General features: G+C 38.9%; 1 long non-coding RNA gene across 1 annotated transcript in view; it reads right to left on the bottom strand.

Annotated features, from left to right (window-relative positions):
* Nucleotides 1-7531: 7531 nt before the first annotated feature.
* The window catches only part of LOC143422045 (uncharacterized), a 41577-nt gene continuing 39626 nt past the window's right edge, over nt 7532-9482 (bottom strand). The window contains exon 3 of the long non-coding RNA XR_013101664.1: nt 7532-7704. This is a non-coding gene — a long non-coding RNA (uncharacterized LOC143422045). The remainder of the gene's footprint in view (nt 7705-9482) is intronic.

The raw sequence follows: 9482 nt of genomic DNA, 5'->3' as shown, positions 1-9482 counted from the left end.
TGTAACTTGAAGCATATGAGCTAGAGCAGCAGAAGACCACACTGGGTGCCACTTGTGTCAAATAAGAACAAGAAACTAAGGTTACAACTCACATAAGCTCAATAAAATAGCACACAGTAGAAGACTGGAAAAGCGTCGGCTGTTCTGATGAATTTATTCCTGCTGCGACATTTGTATGGTAGCATCACAACTTGGCATTAACAGCATAATAATGTGGATCAATCTCACCTCAAATGATCAGGGTGCTGGCAGTGTAATGGTATGGGGGATATTTTCCTGGCACACTTTAGGCACCAGCTGAGCATTATTTAAACACCTCAACCTACCTGAGTGTTGCTGCTGAGCATGTCTATCCCTTTATGACCACATTTTGCTCATTTTCTGGTGGCTGCTTCATGGTATCTCACAAAGCTTAAATAATCTGAAACTGCTTTCTTTTAAGATGACAGTGAGTTCACTGCATTCAAATGGCCAACACAATCATCCAATCAATCCAGTAGAGCATCTCTGGGATGTAGTAGAACAGGAGATTCACATCATGGATGTGCAGCCAACAAATCCACAGCTGTGTGATGCTATCATATCAATATGGACCAAAGTCTCTGAGGGATGTCTCCAGCACTTTGTTGAATCTATGCCATGAAGAGTTCAGCCAGTTCTGAAGGCAAATGGGGGTATCGAATAAAGTCTCCGAAAAGCGTATGCCTGATGTGTTTATTAACGTATAGTTTTGATTTACTAATGAAGACAAACAAAAAAGATGCGCAGAAAAATTGTTTGAGTAAAGACCTGATTCTGTAATAACCTCAAGGTCATAGTGGTACAAATTTGTCAAACACATTCATCCTTTGTACATATTGCTGTGGTGCTTCAAAGGAGGCGTATCGTTTCCCTTTGAAATACGTTCCGTCCATAGTGTGTCTGAGTTTTAACAATTGTGCTTCGTGCACACTGATGAGGTGACATAAAAATGAAACCAACACACTGAGGCTCATTCAACCCTTCTAATAAATTCCACTCTAGATAAAAAACATGCAAAGCTGTTGCCTGCTGCCCACAGCTGTTTGGCTCCACTATAACAAGCTAAAGTTACAAAAATAATCATTAAACATATTTTTGTATTTTTATTTTATTTGATATGTTATTTTTATTATTTCAGGGAGTTTAAATGTATTTATTTAGACAAGTATATTTTATATTGACAGTTGTACTCCTTACAATAGACTGCCATGTAAAAACAAAAAATGTAAAGTGATAAGATTCATGATATGATAGAGCTGTCTTCTGACAAAATTAGACCCATATTCTTCTCTTGGATCAGTGTTTTGTGTTCTTGGCAGAGGACAAGCTGAGGTTACGCAGGTGGGTCTTCTCTTCTTCCACCTCCCTCTCTCTGACTGGGCTGATGATCCAAAGCAGACACATTCACGAGGCAGCTTTTTAAAATACTTCACCAGACAGTGCATGTTCCAAGAGACCTGGAACGAAATCCAAATCATTATGATACTACTCATACCCACCTCTTCCTCATCCAGAGACACAAAGCTGGCTCACGCAGACACAGTACTCTTCTTTCTCCCCTTTTGTGCCTTATTCAAAGAAACCTTCCACTGATTTAAGCAGTGTCTCAAGGTGAGAAACAGAAAACTGAGACAGAAAAGTGAGAAGTGTAACACCTGTCAGTCTCGGAAGGATATTAGATCATTTCTCCATTTTTTGAGGTTCTAAAGTAACTTGCAATTAACCGTCGAGCCATTTTGTGTTCAGACGAAGGCTATTGCTTCATCATTACATTTACAAATGTATGAATAATAATGACTGCAATATATGCAAATGCAATGTATGTATTATCTAAAATCTGTAACATGTCAACTGGTTAAATTACAAGATTTGTTTTTGATTTAAAGTAGTACACATTTAAATGCAAGACACACACACACACACACACACACACACACACACACACACACACACACCTACACACACACAAAACAGTGAGAGATTAGACAGTTAAAGGGCTTACTTACTCATCAATAGCCATATTCAGTATTTTCTAAAATATTTTAGGATTAGTTGCAGAGACATATGTGACACTTATACATGGAAATTTAAATACATACACACAATGTGCCCTTTGCCTTGAATCAAGGAGCAGCATAGCATCTAAATGTAATTACAGGCAGAATAGTTGCTGCGCCAGATTACAGAATCAATTTCAACAAATCCTAAATAACAAGCATGTGACAGATGTTGCAATGTTGTCTGGTCCCTAAGTAACATAGTAATTTTTAATAGATTAAGTAAATCACCCTTTGGCTCATTTAATCAGTCAAACTCCTCAGAGTTTGTGAATGGAACTAGAACAAGTTGTGGTGATGCTATAGTATTTGTACTCTATCAGTTTTTCGTATTAGACTACATGAATACACAGTTAGAACATCTAAATGAACTGTGAAGAAAGCAGTAGAACTGGAACAACCATAAATCCAACACTGGAAGACAAAGCGTGTGTCTACATGTTATTATATGTCATATAATATGGAATATATAATATGTCACTCAACATATTATTGTAGGGTCTTTATCTCAAAATATAAAGTGCCTTAAACTGATTGTTATTGTAAACTGAACTCCAAAATCTTTTCCAACTTTTAATTTCTTCTGTAGCTCAATCTTTAATGTTAATGACCTAAAATTCTGCTGTGGATAGAACATAACTACATCTATCTTCACTTCCTAACATTATATCCTCTTCGTTGAAACAGAATCCCTGTGACGCACGAGACAACAGCTCAGTGGTTCCATTACGCAGCGTTGAAATACAACCAATGTGTCCCTGTGGGTCCTTATGGCCCAAAAGGAAAAAAAAAAACTGTTATCAGAGGACAAATTCATGTCCTATTGCCCTTCAAAGTTGTGCTGTCTTGTGTTACTATAGTATGCAGGCACTAACATAAACAGACTTAAAACCATTGTCTAAAAAAGACCCTGCTAAACGATTATGGAGGTTTGCCATGTCATAGAGACTACTGACTACTAAAATAGACTATCATGGAAAAGTGAAGGTGATTTATAATTACACTTCAACTTATTGTTTTTTTTTAATACATATATCTCAAATATTTTCCAAGATCAAGCAACAAAGTTTTATACAGAAATGTTTACCTTATGAAAAGGTGTGTTGATTTATGCATTGATTTATTGATGCTCCTTTACAACAAATTACTGCACCAGTGTGGTGTGTTATGGAGGTGTTACTGCTAAGGTGTTATTGAAGTTGCTTTCATAGTGGCTTTCATCTTCCTCTTGGCAGTTCAGGCCAGGTTAGTTGGGTCAAACACAGTAATAACATGGTTAACAAAACAATGCTAAAAAAGGAAATCTGCATCTCCGTAAAGCTTGTCAGCAGATGGAAGCACGAGTTAATCTAAAATCTACTTGTAGATGACAATGTTGACTTTGGACGTGATAAAACACTGCAAACTGACACCACTGGTCATTGCAATGCAATTCACCACAGAATGCAGAAACTTCACACTGGACTTCAAACACCTTGGATTCTGTGACTTTCCTCTCCTCTTCTAGACTGTATGGCCTTGATTTCCAAATGATGAAATGCAAACTTTATCTTTATGTGGAAAGAGACACTTCTCGTGGCTTTGGTTGAGGAGTGGCTTAACATTAGGAATGCAAGAGTAGCCTTGATGTACTCAAACCAGCTTAGTGCACTCTTTGTGAAGCTCTCCCAACTTTTTGAAATAACTTTTTGAGACAATGTGTACCTTTTGCTACCACACTTTCCTGTCCACTAAACTTTCCATTAATCTACTTCAGTACAGCACTCTACCAACAGCCAGCCTTTTCAGCTATCATTTTTATGGCTTAACCTTCTTGTGGAGGCTGTTGATAACTATCATCTGGACAACTGTCAGATCAGAGTCTTCCCATGATTGAGGGTGTGTGTAATGAACTGGACTCAGAGATACAGTTTTTGCTAGTAAATCATGCTGAATCCTACACACTTGGCCTTTAACCTTAGTATGGAATATATCAGACAAAACATAATGGATTAATTTGCCCAAAGTTAACAACAATGAGGATACAACAGATTTTCTAATAACACCAGAATAGCTTCACTGCACCCTGGTATGAACTGCCCAAGTCTCTGGAGCTACTAGAAATATCACCCATCAGTCTTTTAAAAAACATTTCCTCTTTTGGTGTTATTTTGATTGTGGCGAGTGCTGTCTAGCATGTTGGTTTCAAAATGTCAAATAGGTGTTAAACCATGTTGAAGTCGTTTTCATGAGAACAAAAAATAACTTGAAGAATGGTAAAAGGTTTGTAGAGACCAGTGCTGTTCAATAGCATATTAACTTTTTTTTTTCTTACCCAATACAAATTGTGCATAATGGGGACTTCTAGACAAATCAATGAGAAGTGACAGTGATAAGAAAACTCTTTTAGTTACCGGTGTTATGGTCTCGAGGATAGACGCACACGCTCCCTTCCTCTCACTCACTGTATTGTTATGTTTGAGACGTGTTGAACCGCATGTCTTAGCAGGTGTGTGCTGACTGTATTATGCAGGCTTATGAAGGGCAGATCCAGGCCATCCCCTGCTTTGGATGGCAATTTGCATTTTTATTGCCATTGTCACATCCTCAGTTAATACACCATTGACTCCCGGTGCCACCCCTGGACCTGACGGCATCACCTCGCTATCCCACCCGAAATGAGAGCGCCTGCAGGGCCCTGGATCTTCATCGACCGGAGCTCAGGTACCAGTCGACCTGGCATTCTGAGACGGAAATTGAGTGTCTTCTCATGTTAATGTGGACTTTCCATTAGGAAAGATGATTGATTTGTGCTGTGCCGTTGCTGTGAATAGGCAATAGACTGGCACAATAAAAGAGTGAGATGGAGCTTTGTGTGCAGGTGAGGCCATATGTGAACTAGACTGTGACTGAATCTGGGTGCTGAAGATGGAGTGAGAGGGGGCTGGGGGCAGAGACGAACACAGAGATGAGAGATGGAATAGAAAAAGTTGAATGCAGGAGGGTGAAGGTTAGGAGGTGAAAAGGAGCAAAGGAGCAGTTGAAGGTTTAGAAGTGTGAAGGGATGGGGAGATGATAGTGCGAGGAAACTCTCATTCGCATTCATTTGAGCCGACTAGATGACAGAAAAGAATTAGAGGTCCTAAAGACATTTTTCTTACAGACTATTCTTCTAAAGTTTCTTTTTGTGAGGCAGTTGAATGAATAACAACTTGAAAAGCAATCCATTTCAAATGTATAAATCTGTAACACAGTGCTAATGTATTTACTGTCAGCTTGTACATGCACTGAGAGTTCATCTGGATTAAAACATGCTTTGGTCACTGTCCAGTTAACCAAGCAAATGTTTTCGCTTTCTTTTACTGTGAGTTGAGTGGGATTCAGCAACTTTCCCAGGACATCTGCTCCCAACGCCCACGTTCACGTCTTCATCCAATAGAAGTGCTTAGTTCACCCCAAAGACCAGAGGGTGCTCTGCAATGATTGGTTGCCTGGGCCAGGGCCCAGAAAGGGAAGGCTGAGCCCTGAGAATTTTCCGAAACATTTTCTTTGCTGTCTTGGCTTTCGCCAACATCTGTTTCCAATCAACGTTAGTAAAAAGGCCGCTTTTCTTTCTCCCTGATGTCTGGGGTGCACACACATGGACATATATACACAGACACATACACATACGCACTCTTCTCAGTCATCTGCATTCTTATTTGTTAACATAGAGGAAATTTTATGTTTTTGGCAACATTAAAGATACTTCTTGGTCAAGTTTATTTAATTATACCAGTATAGTATTTTACTATCTTTACACAGACAATTTTATGCTGTTATTTGATAGATAGCAATGATACATCATTATTCTGTTCATGAAATAGATCTCAATGAATTGAGTGAGAGCAAACATTGTATAAATTGGTAACATTTTCAAAATGTACACACTCGAACACATGTTGAACATCCTTGCAACTGCTGTCCTCAGCACAGCATCCTGTCTTTTTCATGATTAGTACTAAAGTTCAGCTTCCTACCGCAAGTTTTATGTGTTTTGCTACTGCTTCTTACTTTCTATCTTTGAGTCACAGCTCTGCCCTCCTGTGTGGTCATTGCTGTTGCTTCTATTGTATCACTTTTGACTGCAAGTCAACAAACTCCAGAAAACCCTGTTTATTATAGCAGGTACTTTCCACAGATATTCAGAAATAACCATAGTGATTCACTGTATCCAAAGAGAAACACACAGTGTAAGCAGCAGTTCCTTCAGTTCTTAGCAATACCTCCCCATTAGTAAGGCTGCCTGTGTTATTTCTGCCAGCAAACTACTTAATAGGCTTTGGCCCCCTTGGCTATACAACCATGGGAGAAATAACTTGGAAGTCATAAGGCTGGTCAAGTGAAATTTAGGAGTTCTTGCAGACAGTTTTTTGGAGCAGCTGGAGCAAACTGTAAAGGCCAGCCCAGCTACAAATCTAAGCATTTTAAACAGGTAAATATGTTACCTTTGATGAAATACACAGTACTGAGATTGAAAGATGATTCAAACATGCTTGAATGCCATTATATTTACTTTTTGGTATTGTTTGAAATTACATTGTAAACAACTGTTAGTATAACAACTGTGTCATTTAGTGTAGATAAAGATATAACTAGCAGCTGCCTGATTTTGAGCTTCCTCCCAATGACCCTTGACCCTGAAGGCTATTGACTTTGTGATCCTGCTCCTGCTGGGCACAGCTTGATTTACAGCGCAGTAGTTACTTGGTCTTTGAATGTAATCCTGGGTCAGACTGAGCTAATAAATCTGAAGTGTGCAACTTTTGTTGGTATTTTTGTAATCGTTTCCATAAAGATTACATTTTTTAATCACAATTTCTTAATTTCATAGCCTCTTTATTTGACTGTTACGGCATTTAAATATCCTGCCTGCAACACATAACACTGGGTTTATACTTCGGAACATGTTACAATGAGTTACATGTCTGTGTTAAAATGAAACTACAGGTGGTTAAGTGTGGAGGTTTGAAAGTTTACATGAGACTTAATAAACGTATGTATAATTCTGCAATGCAAAGCATTTGGAGACAAGAAAATGCCAATCAAAAGTAGAAAGCATTGTGGAAAAGGAGAATTCATATCTCTGCTGACTTCTTGCTCTACAGAAGTGTATAATCATACCAATTACCAATGATTTTTTTTAACAGAGCCTTTATATTGCTGTCAATCTCTCCTTAGTTTGAATGACAAAAAAGTCACTTCCAATTACCTTTGCCCATGCCAGGCATTTCACAGATGAATGCCAAAAGAAAGAGAGGCTGATGATGGTGGAAGAATGGATTAAAAAAGAAAAAATGGCTAAGGGTAAGCTGAGGAAGCGTGAAAGGAAAGGTGTACACTTTGAATTCAATTTAAACCAGTTCCCACAGAAACCTCCCTTTGCATTTCAAAAAACAAAGCAGGTTGATCAAGTGAAGATGTGTAATTTTCATGCTTTATTTGGGCTTTGCACACATGATTTGCACAAATAGAATCTTTTCCATCTCGGAGGTCCCTTTACCGAGGGGAAGGCAGAATCTGAACCAAAAATTGAAACATTTCTTAAAGGTTGCCAAGCAATACATAGTCACCATGCTCCAATGTAGCATTTCTTGTGCTTTATTTCCTGTTGAAAAGGTTTGATAACATCAGTGTTTAGTGGATTTTTACAAATGTATTTACTTCCTAATTGATGGTTTTCATGAGGGTCTTTTATCTATTCTTTATCCAGCTTTTTTTCGTAGCTTCCTTTAACCCTTGTATGGTGTTCGGGTCTGTGAGACCCGTTTTCACTTTTATTCAAAAGAAAAATGAAACAATTAATTATTTTTTCAACCTGAAATTCATTGGCTTTGGCTTATTTTCTGTGAAGAACATAAATCCGAACTAATTTTCAATGACCTCATACGGTACCTCCCCCCACGCATTTACATTACATACAAGGTGTTCGGGTCCACTGGACCCAGGTCTAATAAAAGTGTTGAAAGTGAAGGTCCTGTGTTCCCACACTCTGTCTTCCTCCTTTCTGGTGCTGCTGATAGTGTTTTCTTCCCCTCCTGCTCCGCACAAAGTTGCAACATTGTTGTCTGCTCTTACATTCCCACACATTTTACCCTCTTTCTTGAGGGATCCAAATTTTATTTTCTCATTCCCTGTCCCTCCTGCTAATTAGGGGCATAATACTATAAATAAGACTTTGCCAGTGTGGTTCTTTATCACAACTGATCAAGATGGCAAAAGATTATCTGCTGCGAGGGCCATCCAATTGATTTTGGAAGAGAGAGGGGATGATGATGTTGACAAAGAGGTTTCAGAATATTTCACATTTCTGAAAATTCAGAGTCTGACAGTGACTTTGAAGAAGAGGATGAGGTTGAGCACCATTTAGTAACAAAACGAAGACGAGTACCGCATCTGCAGCCAGCTCCAGGACCAGAACAAGCCCACCAGTCAGCAAGTGAAGAAATATGGATGTCAATAACTGGTGAAACTGAATGGTCTTCTTGCCCAAGAAATGCAGAGCTGTTACTGTGATAAGCCAGGGCCAACACGGCTGACAGTTACTCATGTGCAGGACATCAAGTCTTCATTTGAGCTTTTCATCCCAGATTCCATCCAGAAAATTATTCTGGATTGCAGTAATCTAGAAGGAAGGTGTGTTTTTGGAGAGAGGTGGAAGGAGATGGACCAAATTCATCTAAGAACTCCAAAGGCCTACTTTGGGGTTCTTATCCTTGCAGGAGTTTTCAGGTCCAAAGGGGAATCGACAGAATCCCTGTGGGATGCAGAAACCGGCACGAACCTTTCCGTGCATCAATGTCTCTGGAAAACTTCCACAAAATTTCCAGGATTATCCGTTTTGATAACCGAGACGACAGACCAGCTCGACGGCAGAGAGACAAGCTAGCTGCCATCAGGACAGTGTGGGATAAGTGTGTGCACCACCTCCCCCTGTTTTACAACCCTGTGCCTAATGTCACCATTGATGAGCAGCTGATCCCATTTAGTTGTGAAACATATTGCTTCACGTGTAAATGTGTTGTGTCTTTCCACTCACGCCACTTGATTATAACTGATTTTTTTTTTTAACATTTTATAAAAAAAAAACAAACGAGAAGCACATGAATTCATAAATATGATCTAACAAAGGTAAAGGGAAAAAATTAACCATGTTTGCTGTTCATATGGTTTGTAATCGGGATGAAGTGAACATCTGTTGAGTAATTTAACATAAAATTGTTTGATAGTGTTAATTTCGAAAGCCAAAACTCTAGCGGGTCCACCAGACCCATGAACACTGGCTGAGTAACAAAAATATGAACACCACACAAGGGTTAAAAGGAGGTAAAGGGGATTGACAGCTGATTAGAAGCAATTATTGGTTTAGCACTCAGCTGCTCATTT

This window comes from Maylandia zebra, linkage group LG14 (assembly GCF_041146795.1).
Source record: "Maylandia zebra isolate NMK-2024a linkage group LG14, Mzebra_GT3a, whole genome shotgun sequence".
In the NCBI taxonomy this organism is placed as follows: Eukaryota; Metazoa; Chordata; class Actinopteri; order Cichliformes; family Cichlidae; genus Maylandia; species Maylandia zebra.
The sequence above is the reverse complement of the archived record's forward strand: the minus strand, read 5'-3'. Positions and strand labels throughout refer to the sequence as shown.